The sequence below is a fragment of the Saimiri boliviensis genome, chromosome 3 (genome assembly GCF_048565385.1).
Source record: "Saimiri boliviensis isolate mSaiBol1 chromosome 3, mSaiBol1.pri, whole genome shotgun sequence".
In the NCBI taxonomy this organism is placed as follows: Eukaryota; Metazoa; Chordata; class Mammalia; order Primates; family Cebidae; genus Saimiri; species Saimiri boliviensis.
The window spans coordinates 180246604-180261859 of record NC_133451.1 but is presented as its reverse complement, the minus strand read 5'-3'; the positions used below and the strand labels follow the sequence as shown (position 1 = coordinate 180261859).

General features: G+C 36.0%; 1 protein-coding gene across 3 annotated transcripts in view; it reads right to left on the bottom strand.

Annotated features, from left to right (window-relative positions):
• Positions 1-15256, bottom strand: part of SPOCK3 (SPARC (osteonectin), cwcv and kazal like domains proteoglycan 3) — a 563457-nt gene that overhangs the window by 34102 nt on the left and 514099 nt on the right. The gene's annotated exons all lie outside the window — the stretch shown is intronic.

The following is a 15256-nucleotide window of genomic DNA, read 5'->3' as shown; positions in this document are numbered from 1 at the left end:
ATAAAAGCAAAATAAGTGTTACTAATTTTTTTGTAACATTCCCAAACTAGTGAAATGCAATACAAAAACATTCTCTGTGCAAGCATGTATATGTGTCAGCATGTTCATGTATACCAAAGGTACTTATTGTAAGCTAGCTTAGTCAGGTATTTGACATTGGTTTGCTATTACTTAGACTCTGAGAGATTGATTGAGAAATTATACAATGAGTGAAACACTATAGGTTTCAAGCCCAGTGTGGCGGCTCATGCCATTAATCCCAGTGCTTTGTAAGGCCAAGGTGGGAGGATCACCAATGTCTCTATAAAAAATAAGAAATTGTACCTATTGACCCAGCTAACGACTAGGGAGACTGACGCAGGAGGATCACTTGAGCCCAGGAGTTTGGGGCTGTAATGAGCTATGATTGCACCACTGCACTCTAGCCTAGGTCACGAAGTGAGATCTTGTCTCAAAATCAGTCAATCAGTCAATCAATCAATCAATCAAAGTTACATTTCTTACTCCAAAAAACCTGGGGTTAAATCCTCTCTCTACCATGACTAACTCTATGACTTTGGGTTTTCCCTCTCAACCATTTTCAACTATAAAGTGAAGCAAATAATACCCACTTCTCAAGAACTGTAAAAGTTACATTAAATAAGGCAAATATTTATGTTTAATTGCTGAACCATATGGTTTTGGCACTATGACTAGACGACAACTTCCAGGTCCAGACACCATGTGCCTATTAATATTGAAAATGCTTTTGCTTGTCCTGCCTCCTATTCTCCCACACTCTACAATCTTTGTAATCCTTTGGGAAGGACCAGAGCCCCCACAGAACATCTTATCTTTTGTAAGAATTGTCAAGCAATATCTCTTCTCTTCAAAGATATTTCAAAACATTAAAAGCAGAAACTATCAGACATACATATTTATTTACAACAAAAATTCAACATTTCCTGATTATTTATGTTATTGTAGAAAATGAGGTTATTTCCTTCTAGAATGTAGACACATAAGCAGTCTATGTCCTAATCTCATGAACTAATATGCCTATATTATCAATTGTACTTTGTTTGCAAGGTGCAATTGCTTTGTCCTTAAGGACAATTGCTGAGTCTTCAAGTAAATCATTAGCATAACTGAGATGAACATAAATCAAAGTAAAATCATTCAAGTGAAAGCAAAGTCTGGGTAAATGTGCATTTCAAAACCTATTCTGAATGACTGAATTGTCCTTACTCATGAAAGTTTAATATTTTAAAGTACTGTAATACTGTTAGATTTGGCAAGGGGAAGGGGCAAACAGTAGATAATGAAAAGAAAAACACATTCTGGTCCACACAAGATTCAATACACACTGTGAGACGTTGATGATTCAAGGGCAGGTAAGACAAAATTCCTCTCTTCAAACTGTCATTTTAAAAATTATTTCAGATTCCACTGTCAGTAATTGTTGAACATGGTCTTACAGAAGCAATATGGCTGCAGATGAATAATTAAATTTTGGATTTCTTTTTCTTTTTCTTTTTGCTACAGCAGGAAGGGAATGAGGACTTGAGTAGGTATATTCTTGTTGTACTCTGCACTTTAAGAAGGAAGTTATGTGTAGTGAATTCCCAAGTTTTGCTATTTTTTAACTAGGAGGTAGGCAGAGTTTTCATAGTGCAAGGTAGCTATAACACTGGTAGAAAAAATGCAGACATTTTAGACTGGGGAATCAGAAAGTTGTAGGTAACCACTGAAGAAAGAGGAAGAAACGCCAGAAGAACATGAAATAGATTATCACCAAATACCACCTACCCAAAATGCAGATGATCTATCAGCCACATATGTATATGTATATGTGGTATACTGTGTACCACATATGTATACAGGCTTCAATCACCTCTGCTAAAGACTAGAACACTAAATTGAGATTGGAGCTGGCACCCAAGAAAATGAGTTTCCATTTTGAGACCAACAAAGTTAATCATCTGTTAAATCAGTCAAGCAACACTCTCTGGGGAAAAATAATGCAATACAGCATCACACAATTCCATATTTATAAGGATCACAACACTCTCCTGAATTTTGAGACACGCTAAAAGCCGGAAATATGGAAGTCATTCTAAAAAAAAATAAAGATAATCAATTAAGAATAAATTTGAGAGCGGAGGATCCAAGAAGGTAGATTAGATACAATGCCAGTGCACAACACCCAGCGAAAGAGATGCAAAAACCCAGAGATCTCCTAGCTCCAACCAAGGTACCAGGTACATTTCAATGGGTCTGGTCTGAGGGTGAGCAAAACCCACTCAGGGAAGACCAAGGTGGGAAGGGTGCCGCTGCACCAAGAAAGTGCATCTGACCAGCAAGTTGGAGGTTCCACCTCTGGTGCTCTGGTCCAGATACAGTGCTTACCCCAAAGCCTCAACAATACACAGAACAGAGGATCTTTGCCAGTCAAGCACCGGGAATTACAAGTGTGGAGTTGAATAAGAGCCTGAAGACTGAGCTATCATCCCCTCCCCCTGCCCGGAGAGAGAGGGAGGTGTAGGCAGAAGCAGCTGGGCAGCCCCTACTCCATGACCGGAGAGAGAGAAAGCTGAAAAGGGGAGACTTCCTCGTGCCGTTGGGTGGGTCCCTACCCTCCCCCACAAACCCCAGAGGGCTGAAGCTCTGACTCTAGTGGGTTGCCTAGCCGGTGCCACAATCTGAGATTAACCCTGAATGATCCAGCCCAGTGGAGGAAGGGCACAACCCACCACTAGAGGGGTGGGTCTGGGCTACATGTCTTAACAAAAAACACAGGAAGCCTACGTAGCAACGGGACGGCATTCTTGACAACGCAGCAGTGCCTATAGGTCAGTGGAAGAGGTGGGCCTAATCTCCTAGCATAAACAAAAAAGACAGGGGAAGCTTCCTTAGTAACCCGAAGGAGCCCCTAGAAACCCAGTAGGCACCCACAGGCAGACAAACAACCTCATCAAGCAGTTTTCTGACACCACAGCCAGGTAAATCCATAAAGATGGGAAAAAACCGGTGCAAAAAAAGTGAAACCATCAAAGACCAGAACACCTTTTCTCCTTCAAGGGATCACAACTCCTCAACAACGCGGGATCACAACTTGACTGAGAAGGAGTGTGAAGAATTGACGGAAACAGGATTAAGAAGGTGGATAATAACAAACTTTTCAGAGCTAAAGGAACACGTTCTAACTCAATAAGAAATCAAAAACCTTAAAAAAAGGTTAGACGAAATGCTAATTAGAATAACCAGCTTAGAGAAGAACATAAATGACTTGATGGAGTTGAAGAACACAGCATGAGAACTATATGAAGCAAATACATGTTTTAATAGCCAAATCAATCAAGCGGAAAAAATGATATCAGAAATTGAAGATCAACTCAATGAAATAAAAAGAGAAGGCAATAAAAGAGAAAAAGGAGTGAAAACAAATGAACAAAGCCTCCAAAAAATATGGGATTATGTGAAAAGACCTAATCTACACTTGATCAGTGTACCTGAATATGAGGGGGAGAATGAATCCAAGCTGGAAAACACACTCCAGGATATTATCCAGGAGAACTTCCCAAGCCTAGCAAGGCAGTCCAAATTTCAAATTCAAGAAATACAGAGAACTCCACAAAGATATTCCTCAAGAAGAGCAACCCCAAGGCACATAATTGTCAGATTCAACAGGGTCGAAATGAAGGAAAAAAATGCTAAGGGCAGCCAGAGAGAAAGGCCAGGTCACTCAAAGAGGGAAGCCAATCAGACTCACAGCAGATCTCTCGGCAGAAACTACAAGCCAGAAGAGAGTGGGGGCCAATATTCAACATCCTTAAAGAAAAGAACTTTCAACCCAGAATCTCATATCCAGCCGAAGGAAGCTTCATGAGTGAAGGAGAAATAAAATCCTTTACGAACAAGCAATTATTGAGAGATTTTGTCACCACCAGACTTGCCCTACAAGAGCTCCTGAAAGAAACACTAAGCATGGAAAGGAACAACTACCAGTCACAGCAAAAGCAAAACAGTTGGCAAAGACCCAAAATGCAATGAAGAAAATGAGTCAACTAATGAGAAAGAAAACCAGCCAGTAACAAAACAGCAGGATCAAATTCACACATAGCAATATTAACATTGATTGTAAATGACCTAAACGCCCCAATCAAAAGACACAGACTGGCAAATTGGATAGAAAGTCAGAACCCATTGGTGTGTTGTATTCAAGAAACCCATCTCACATACAAAGACACACATAGACTCAAGATAAAGGGATGGAAGAAGACTTACCAAGCAAACGGAGAACAAAAAAAAGCAGGGGTTGCAATCCTAGTCTCTGATAAAATGGACTTCAAACCAACAAAGATCAAAAGAGACAAAGAAGGACATTACATAATGGTAAAAGGATCAATCCAACAGGAAGAGCTAACTATCCTAAATATATACACCCCCAACACAGGGGGCACCCAGATATATAAAGCAAGTTCTTAATGACCTAAAACAAGATTTAGACTCCCACGCAGTAATAGTGGGAGACTTCAATACTCCACTGTCAATATTAGACAGATCAATGAGACAGAAAATAAACAAGGGTATCCAGGACTTGAATGCAGAGCTGGACCAAGCGGATCTAATAGACATATGCAGAACGCTCCACCCCAAATCCATACATTTTTCTCAGCAACACATTGCACTTACTCTAAAACTGACCACATCATTTGAAGCAAATCATTCCTCAGCAAATGCAAAAGAACAGAAATCATAACAAACATTCTACCAGACCACAGCGCAACCAGACTAGAACTCAGGAGAAAGAAACACACTCAAACGTGCACAACCACTTGGAAACTGAATAATTCACTTCCGAATGTTGACTGGATGAACAATGAAATGAAGGCAGAAATAAAGATGTTCTTCGAAATCAACCAGAATGAAGACACAACTTACGAGAATCTCAGGGACATTTTTAAAGCAGCATCTAGAGGGAAATTTATAGCAATAAATTTCAGAGAAAAGAGGAAAGATCTAAAATTGACACCCTATCATCAAAATTGAAAGAATTAGAGGAGCAAGATCAAAAAAAAAAAAAAAAAAAAAAAACTCAAAAACTAGCAGAAGACAAGAGATAACTAAGATCAGAGCAGAATTGGAGATAGAGACACAAAAAACCCTACAAAAAAATCAATAAATTCAGGAGCTGGTTTTTTTGAAAGGATCAACAAAATAGACAGACCGCTAGCCAGATTAATAAAAAAGAAAAGGGAGAAGAAACAAAAAGATGCAATAAAAAATGATAAAGGGGATATCACCACTGATCCCACAGAAATACAAGCTACCATCAGAGACTACTACAAACAGTTCTACTCACATAAACCAGTAAACCAGGAAAAAATGGATACATTCCTAGACACTTGTACTCTAACAAAATTAAACCAGGAGGCAGCTGAAACCATGAATAGACCAATAACAAGGGCTGAAGTAGTGGCAACAATCAATAGCCTATCAACCAAAAAAGTTCATATCTAAATGGGTTCACAGCCGAATTCTAACATACATACAAAGAGTAGCTGGTTCCATTCCTTCTGAAACTGTATTAAACAATACAAAAGGAGGGAATCCTCCCTAACTCATTTTATGAGACCAACATCATCCTGATACCAAAAACCAGGCAGAGACTCAACTAAAAAAGAAAACTTTAGGCCAATATCCATGATGAACATCAAAGCAAAAATCTTCGATAAAATACTGGCAAACAGATTGCAACAGCATATCAAAAAGCTTATCCATCACGACCAAGTAGGCTTCATCTTGGGCATGCAAGGCTGGTTCAACATACACAAATCCATAAATGTAATCCATCACATAAATGGAACCAAAGACAAAAACCACACAATTATCTCAATAGATGCAGAGAAGGTCTTCAATAAAATTCAACAGCCCTTCATGCTAAAAACTCTCAATAAACTAGGTATTGATGGAACATATCATAAAATGATAAAAGCTCTATATGACAAACCTACAGCCAATATCATACTGAATGGGCAAAAGCTGGAAGAATTCCCTTTGAAATCAGGCACTAGGCAAGGATGCCCTCTCTCACCACTCCTATTCAACATAGTATTGGAAGTTCTAGTGAGAGCAATCAGGCAAGAAAAAGAAGTAAAGCATATTCGATTAGAAAAGGAGAAAGTCAAACTGTCTATATTTGCAGATGACATGGTTGTATATCTAGAAGACCCCATCGTCTCAGCCCAAAATCTCAAACTCCTTAGTAACTTCAGGAAAGTCTCAGCATACAAAATCAATGTGCAAAAATCACAAGCATTCCTATATGCCAATAACAGACAAACAGAGAGCCAAATCAAGAGCAAACACCCATTCACAATTGCTACAAAGAGAATAAAGTACCTAGGAAGACAACTAACAAAGGATGTAAAGGACGTCTTCAAGGAGAACTACAAACCACTGCTCGATGAAATAAGAGAGGATACAAACAGATGGAGAAATGTTCCATGCTCATGGTTAGGAAGAATCAATATCGTGAAAATGGCCATACTGCCCAAAGTAATCTATAGATTCAATGCTGTCCCCATCAAGCTACCAATGACCTTTCTCACAGAACTGGAAAAAACCACTTTAAACTTCATATGGAATCACAAGAGACACCACATAGCCAAGACAATCCTAAGCGAAAAGAACAAAGCCGGAGGCATCACACTGCTGGACTTCAAACTATACTACAAGGCTACAGTAATCAAAACAGCATGGTACTGGTACCAAAACAGAAACATAGACCAATGGAACAGAGCAGAGACCCAAGAAGAAACATCACACATCTCCAACCATCTGATCTTTGACAAACACAGCAAAAACAAGCAATGTGGAAAGGACTCCATGTTTAATAAATGGTGTTGGGAAAACTGGCTAGCAATGTGCAGAAAGCAGAAACTGGACCCCTACCTGTCACTTTACACTACAATTAACTCCAGATGGATCAAAGATTTAAACATAAAACCTAACACCATAAAAACACTAGAAGAAAACCTAGGCAAAACCATCCAGGACACAGGCATAGGCAAGGACTTCATGACTAAAACACCAAAAGCAATGGCAATAAAAGCCAGAATAAACAAATGGGATCTAATTAAACTCCAGAGCTTTTGTACAGCAAAAGCAGCCATCATTAGAGTGAATCGTCAACCAACAGAATGGAAAAAAATTTTTTCCAGTTTACTCATCTGACAAATGGCTGATATCCAGAATCTACAAAGAACGAAAACAGGTATACAAGAAAAAAAAAACAAACAACGCCATTCAGAAGTGGGCAAAGGATATGAACAAACACTTTTCAAAAGAGGACATATATGAGGCCAACAAATAGGAAAAAATGCTCATCATCACTGGTCATTAGATAAATGCAAATCAAAACCACATTGAGATATCATCTCACGCCAGTTAGAATGGCGATCATTAAAAAATCGGAAGATAACAGATGCTGGAGAGGATGTGGAGAAATAGGAACACTCTTACATAGTTTGTGGGAGTGTAAATTAGTTCAACCATTGTGGAAGACAGTGTGGCGATTTCTCAAGAATCTAAAATAGAAATTCCATTTGACGCAGCAATCCCACTATTGGGAATATACCCAAAGAACTATAAATCATTCTAGTATAAAGTCACATGCACTCGTATGTTCATTGCAGCCCTGTGTACAATAGCAAAGACCTGGAACCAACCAAAATGCCCATCAATGATGGACTGGACAAAGAAAATGTGGTACATATACACCATGGAATACTACGCAGCCACAAAAAGCAATGAGTTCATGTCCTTTGTAGGGACTTGGATGAATCTGGAAACCATCACTGTCAGCAAATTGACCCAAGAACAGAAAGTGAAGCACTGTGTGTTCTCACTCATAGGTGAGTGTTGAACAACGAGAACATGTGGACTCAGAGAGAGGAGCATCACACACAGGGGACAGTTTTGGGGGTAGGGGAGAGACAATGGGGGATGGGGAGGGATAACATGGGGAGAAATGCTGGATATAGTATGCACCTAAAGTAAAATAAATAAATTTAGAAAAGAATAAATTTGAGATGATCCAGTTGTTGGGATTAGCATATCATTTTAAAGCAACTAAAATTGTTAACTTCAATAAAGTAAAAGAAAACATGCTTGTAGTAATTGCAACAATAGAAACTAACAGTAGAGAAATAGAAATTTTAAGAATGAACTAAATGGGAATGTAAGAATGACAGTAACAAAAAAGCCTTGTAAATGAGAAAATACAAATTAAGTACATGGATCTAATAGTAGAACTAAGCTGACAAAGGAAAAGGTAAGTAAAGTTGAATAAAGATCAATAGAAATTATCTAATTGAAAAAAGAAAAAGATTGAGGAAAGAAAAACTAAATAGAATCTCAGAGAGCTGTTAGTTAATATTAAGTGGCATGACAAATATATTTAAAGCTCCAGAAGAAAGAAGAAAGGTAAGAGTGTAAGAAAAATATTTGTCAGAAAATTTGCTTAAATGCTTACATTTACAGATTAAAGATATGCAGGAGTTTTCAGACAGAATAACAGAAAGGTTACTCTTAATCAAACTTTCAAGAACTAAAGATTAAAATCAATTTTGGAAGCAGCAAGAAGAATATGACATATAGAGGTAAACAATACTTTAATTTGTCTGGCATCTCTTCAGAAATTTTAGAGATCAAAAAAGAGCTGAATAATATCATTAAGCAAAGAAAAAAACTGAAAACTTTCAACTCAATAATCTCCATTTACAAAAATATGATTTAAGAGTAAAGGCAAGGACTCTCTGCTTTGACCTAGAATGCAGGAAGTTTAAAGAGTATTGCTCACAAATAAACAGTAAGAAAAGTATGATTAATTAGCAAAACCACAATTTTCTTGAGTCTATGAGTGAGTTTTTGTCCCAAAGCAATGCAATAACCCAGAATCAAATAAAGACATGTGCCTCCAAGAAAGGATGGAATGTGAACACTTGCTTATTTAAGACAGATACCAAACACCATGTAAGCAAATAAGAAGAATTCAACTTATATTTTCACTGAATCACTAAAGGCTGAGTGTAGGGTTGTATGACAGCAAATAACCTCTGGAAACCACAAAAAGAAGAGGAATTCATAAGCCTTGAAAGACATGACTCCAGGGTCTCAGTGCGTGCTCTCAAAGAAGACTTAGGGCAAGATAAGCGACCCAGGAAACCACCTGAGAAGCAGAAGTTGCTGGGGGAAGGGTATGAACTCCCATCCACATCCCTCTTCCCTACATACCTTATGGAACAAACTCTTAAATTCCTAAGGGGTAAGGCCGATATCCTGTCACTCTGTAGATACAGGTGAGGATCCCTTGAACCAAGGGAAAAGGAAAAGAATCAAAAACGCAGGTATACCTGGGAAGGAATCAGGAGAATATCCTGAGTACAGACCACTAAAGAACCCCTTCCACTAGAGGATCAGTAGGATTTCTAAGAAAGTCCCACCTTTGAGATTCAAACACACAGCATCTTCCTAAAGCTGTAGGTTAACAAAATTATGAAGGAGTGCTCCCACTACCAGAGTAGCAAATGTTGCCTAACAAGTACCAACTTTCCACCAGTGGTGGAGGGGTACACTCAAGGTGGGGTCCCTCTCTGAGGCTCAGTTGCAAAGGAAAAAACGACATGAAACAAGTGAAAAAAAAAAACCTGTGGCAAGCCAGTCTCATGCTAAGCACAAAGCAACGCTATGGTTAATGAAACTAAACCCAAAACCTAGTTTAATTATCTGAATAGACTGACTCAGCTACCTTACTAAAAGCTTCACAAGAGAAGAGGCATCACCCTTTCTAGGTACAAATGCTATTTATATCAATCTCTACTGTTCTATACAAGATGTCCAGTTTTAACCAAAAAGACAGAGACATGTATAAAAGGAAGAAGACAACAAACCAACAATAAACACTGCCAAGAGACAAGGCACTTGATAGAACCAGATTAGACATAATCGGACAATCAAAAATTACAATGATTAATAAGTTAAAGGCTATAGTATAAATGGTGAATACTTGCAATAAAACTATGGATGGGTGTGGTGGGGTATAGAGATTGGAAAATCTTTGCTAAAAATAAAAAGTGTAAAACTGGTCAAAATTGTCAAAATCAACTATTCCAGGCTTTCCAATGGGAAGTCAGCCATTATTCATATTATTCTTCCCTTTACTGAATAAGTTGACTTTGTTAAAAAAAACAAAAACAAAAACAAAAACAAAAAACAAACAAACAAAAAAAACTATGGATGGTAAATGTAGGAATGAAACAAATAGAATTGTTTGGGAGGTGAAGGCAGAGGAAGTTAAGGAGAAAGAGAAGGAAAAGAAACCAGAGAAGGAAGATAGGAGACAAAGGAGGAAGAAGAAGAAGGTGAAAAGAAGTAGGAGGAAAACAGAATACAATAGGGCTGTGGTTGTTAACAAGCAATCTCACAGAGAAGTAATTAAAATATCAGAAGAAGAAAGACAGAAAATGGGGTTGAAGAAATATTTCAGTGATTAATTGAGAAGTCTCCAAAATTAATGAGATAATCAAACCACAGAGATAAGAATCTTAGAGAACACCAAACAGAATAAACACCAACCAATCAAACAGAGATACTAACAAAATCTAGATGCACCATAGTCAAAATGTTTAAAGAGTGATGAGAAGAAACATCTCTAAAACAGATACATATTTCAGTAGAAATATATATTTCACTAAAGTAGTAAAGAAAATAGCAGGTTTGTCATTGGACACCCACAAGCCAGAAACAACGGCATGACAGGGATAACATGCTGAAGAAGAAAAACAAAACAAACAAAACAAAACAAACAAAACAAAACAAAACAAAACAAAACAAAACACAAAGCTCTTAACCCGGAATACTTTACCCAGTGAAAATGCATTTTGAAAAAGAAAGAGGAATATCTTTAAGTTTTACGGACATATAATATCTTTACACATTTATGGGTACATGTGATATCTGGATACAAATATACAACGAATAATGACCAAGTAAGGGTGAAATCGGAGTATCCATTAAATCAAATGTTTATCACTTCTTTGTTTTGGGAACATTCAAAATCCTCTTTCGAGTTATTTTGAAACATACAATAAATGTACAGTTTACTATAGTTGTTCCACTGTACTATCAAACATGAGCTCGTACTACTTTTAATCTGTGTTTTTGTACCCATTAACCAACATGCATCACACAATGATGAATTAAACAAGAAGACATAGTAACCCTAAATGTGTAATGTACATATCCTAAAAGAGTCTTCAGAATACCTGAGAAAATAGCACTGAAGAGAGAAATAGACAATTACATTTGAAAATGTCAATACTCTTCTAAAAGTACTCACCAAAGTAAGTAGACAGAAAAACAGTAAGGGTATAGATTTGAAAATCACTGTCAACAACTTGGCATAGCTTATATTGACAGAATAATCTAACAAATAATAACAGAATATGTGTTCTTTTTAGGTGCAGATGGAACATATTCCTGACCATAAAATAGACCTCAACAAATTTAAAGAACTAAAATCATTCAAAGTCTGATACCAGAACTAAAGAGAATTACAGTAGAAATCAATAATAGAAAGAAATATGAAAAAATGAATAGCATTTAAAAAGAAAATTCAAACAAAAATAAACATAAATAATAATTGCTAATATATTATTTTTAATTCAGTAAGGGTACATAATTTATCTGGCTCACATTAATAAATTGTGAATAGGTTTAAAGATTTAAATAAAAAAATATATACCTTAGGGGAATGTACACGTCAGTATTTTTGTGAGAAAGACTTTCTTAAAAAACATGAACTAAGAAATATTCTAAAGTCAAAATAGAAAGGATGTAGTGAGAAAATATATGCAACACAATGAAGTGTTAAAAGGTTAAAATAAACAGCTAGTGATAATAAGCAAACTGCCACATACTGTGCATAGTATGATCTTACATTTTTTAAAATAGGTCTGTTTATGTGACTTTGTAGTTTTTTATGAAAACGAAGCAGGATTTGGGAGAGCACAGTGGCTCCCTCCTGTAATCCCAGAACTTTGGGAGGCTGAGGTGAGTGGATCACTTGAGGTAAGGATTTCAAGACCACCCTCGAAAACATGGCAAAATGCTGTCTCTACTACAAATACAAAAATTAGTCGTGCGCCTGTAATCCCAGCTAGTCGGTAGCTTGAGGCAGGAGAATCTCTTGAACCTGGGAGGTGGTGGTTGCTGTGAGCTGAGATCGCGCCACTGCACTCTAGACTGGACAACAGAATGAGACCCTGTCTCACACACACACACACACACACACACACACACACACACACAAAAGCAGGCTGCTAACGTTTTATACCTCATGACAAAAGGGAATGAATGAAGTTGGTGAAAGGATACTTTTGCAATATACCTTCATATGCTATTTTTAAAAATAAGCATGCATTACTTATGTAATCAAAATACAAAATATAAAAATAAAGACAATGGAAAATAAACAATGTTATATAGATTATTCCTTGTGATATGTTGAAAATCATTTAACACTCATTAATATTTCAAAGAAATCATAATAAAAGTAAGTGCTTTTTTATTGGCTAGCATATGGTTCAAGAACTGCAGTGGTATTTAGAGTCATTTGTTTTCACATTAAACAACCACAGATATTTATTTTTTTTGTTATTCAACTTGATTTTATATATACTTTCTCTGTGTTTAAACTATCACTTTTGATGCTTTCAAGACATCTATTTTGCAAACATTCAAGTATTTTATGTATTTCTCAACTGACATTGGAGTAAAGTTCAATAGGAATAATATTTATAATTAATTATAATTGATATGTGGTAATGTAAAATTTTCTGTTTTGTTTTATTTTTCTACAGATATCTTTTATTAACCACTTCATGTTGTTTTTTGGGGGAGAGGTGTTGTTTCATTTTGAATAGGTTCTGAAAGTTCAGACAGCTGGTTAAAATTGCCTGAACACCCTACATGGTTTTATTTTGAAATTAAATGTTTACATTATTGAAAAAAGAATGTAGTAAAGTTGACAACATTTCATTCACCCAGCGAGAAGTGTTAAAAAATCGCCAATGCTGATAGTAATTGCCATTGTTTGGAATAACACAGTTCCTGAAGAATGAAGGATAAACAAAAGTTTGGTTCCTAGCAGATCCCATGTGGTAATTTCTCATAGCACAATAACGTTAACAAAATAATTTCACTGCAGTTCACCATTCACTTAGTACTTTTATTTTATAGCAATACCTTTAAACTACATGGAGTTACATTTATTTAGAGATATATGAAGTGTATAATTTCAATAAAATTAAAATATACAATTCTTAAGGTACTATCTTAGTAATACTTAAGTATATAATTAAATTTTATTATAGGGAGTTATAATTTACAGACTACAAGAGAAGAAAATGCCAGATGTCTCAATAATTAGAACCAAAATAAGCAATGATCTGGATATCTCATTTTATTACTTGAAATAAGAAAATTTATCTAATCTTCTCAAACATTTTGTTTTCAAAAGATGAAGTCTCCTGCTATACCTAGAAGACTCCTAATTGCATTAAAATGTGGCATTGTTTTAAACCATCTGATTCCAAATTCAATCTTTCCCTTAATGTGAAGACAGCATGATATAAAGTGAGCAATATCTTGGTAAGAAATTAGAATGTATTCATTTACCCTGGAGGTTTAAGTAATTCCATCATTTTCTCTGACTGGAGAGAACATTTGGTGTGTAGGAAAGCAGAAATAAGACATTATCTTAATTTGAGTCAGACTGCTAATCCAGGGATTTTGCATATGATGATAATGTCCTGATGCTTTCCAAATTGTTAAAGGGAAAATTAGTAAAATGTCACTTTCAAGAACTATATATTCTTGATCGCGGCCATATTTTTAAAAGCCTGGGTATAGTACTTCTGGTGCACAATTTTTGGAGATTTAAATAATAAAACAAAATCAAGCTATTTGAATAATAATAGGCACAACATATTCTTACTGAATAAAGCGTCACCAAGTATTTTCATGCTAATTATAACAGGATGAGAGGCTAAATAGTTCCATTTCCTTCAACTTCATACCGTAAAACACATTTTAAGATTTTTACTATCTTAGTTATTTTTCTATGATCCTTCCTTTATTTTGCAGTGACAGTAATAAAATACACCCAAACACAATATGTTCAAGAAGCCTGACTTGATAAAATAAAAATTAGGTGTCGGTTGTTAAAAAATAATGACAGATTGTATAAACTTGACTTTTTAAAAAGCTATGACATTTTTGACCATTTTGTCAACTCAAACCATGTAGCTATACAATATTTACACTGTCCAAGATTCAAGCAAAAAAACCAATTCTTGAGTAACGACTGTGGAATTCTTTATGAAAATGGTGTAATAAAATTTGGTTGATTAAAATCTCAGGTTAATATCCTAATGTGTTTAAGAGTTACGTATCATTACTAAAGTAGTTACTAAAAAGACTATATTTCATCATATTTTAAATTTTAACTAATGCAACATATATAGCAATGTTAATTTGATAGTATGTGAGGTTAGCAAATCCCCCTTTTTTTATAAAATTATATTCCACTTTCAAGGTTAATTGACTTTTTTGAAAAAGCAGAATATCATTCCGTTTAAGTTTCATTAAGCTTTGACCTTTTTATTCTAATTCTGCTATCATCAGAATCATGTCCTTTTGGAAACTATGTTATGTAGCAAACCTAAGAAAGCAGCTACAGGCGAATTTATCACTCTTCTGGAGTTAGTACATTGTCTAGGTAACAATTTATGATTAGATTTCTTAGTTTATTCGGTAAACAAATTGTTACTGAGTCCCTACCATACACCAAGGTCTTTTCTAGTAGCTGCAGATTCTAGTGGAAAACCATTGACCTTAGAGTGCTTATATTTTAGTTAGAAGAGAGAGAAAATAAACTAGTAAACATTTGTGTATCAAGTAGCAATATTTGCTAGGAAGAATAACAAAGCAGCATGAAGAGGAGGTGGATGCTCTGGGGTGCTGTTGCTATTGTAGATGGGATGGAAGGGAAGGCATCTGGTGAGGGATTTTTGGGCAAAAAGCTGGATGAAGTGAGGAAGTGAGCCATACAGAGACCTGGGGTAAAGTGTTCCAGGACAGGTAAAAGGCAAATATGAAGCATTTGCTTTTATTATGAGTAATTATATTAAACAAAACTTCTACAACACTT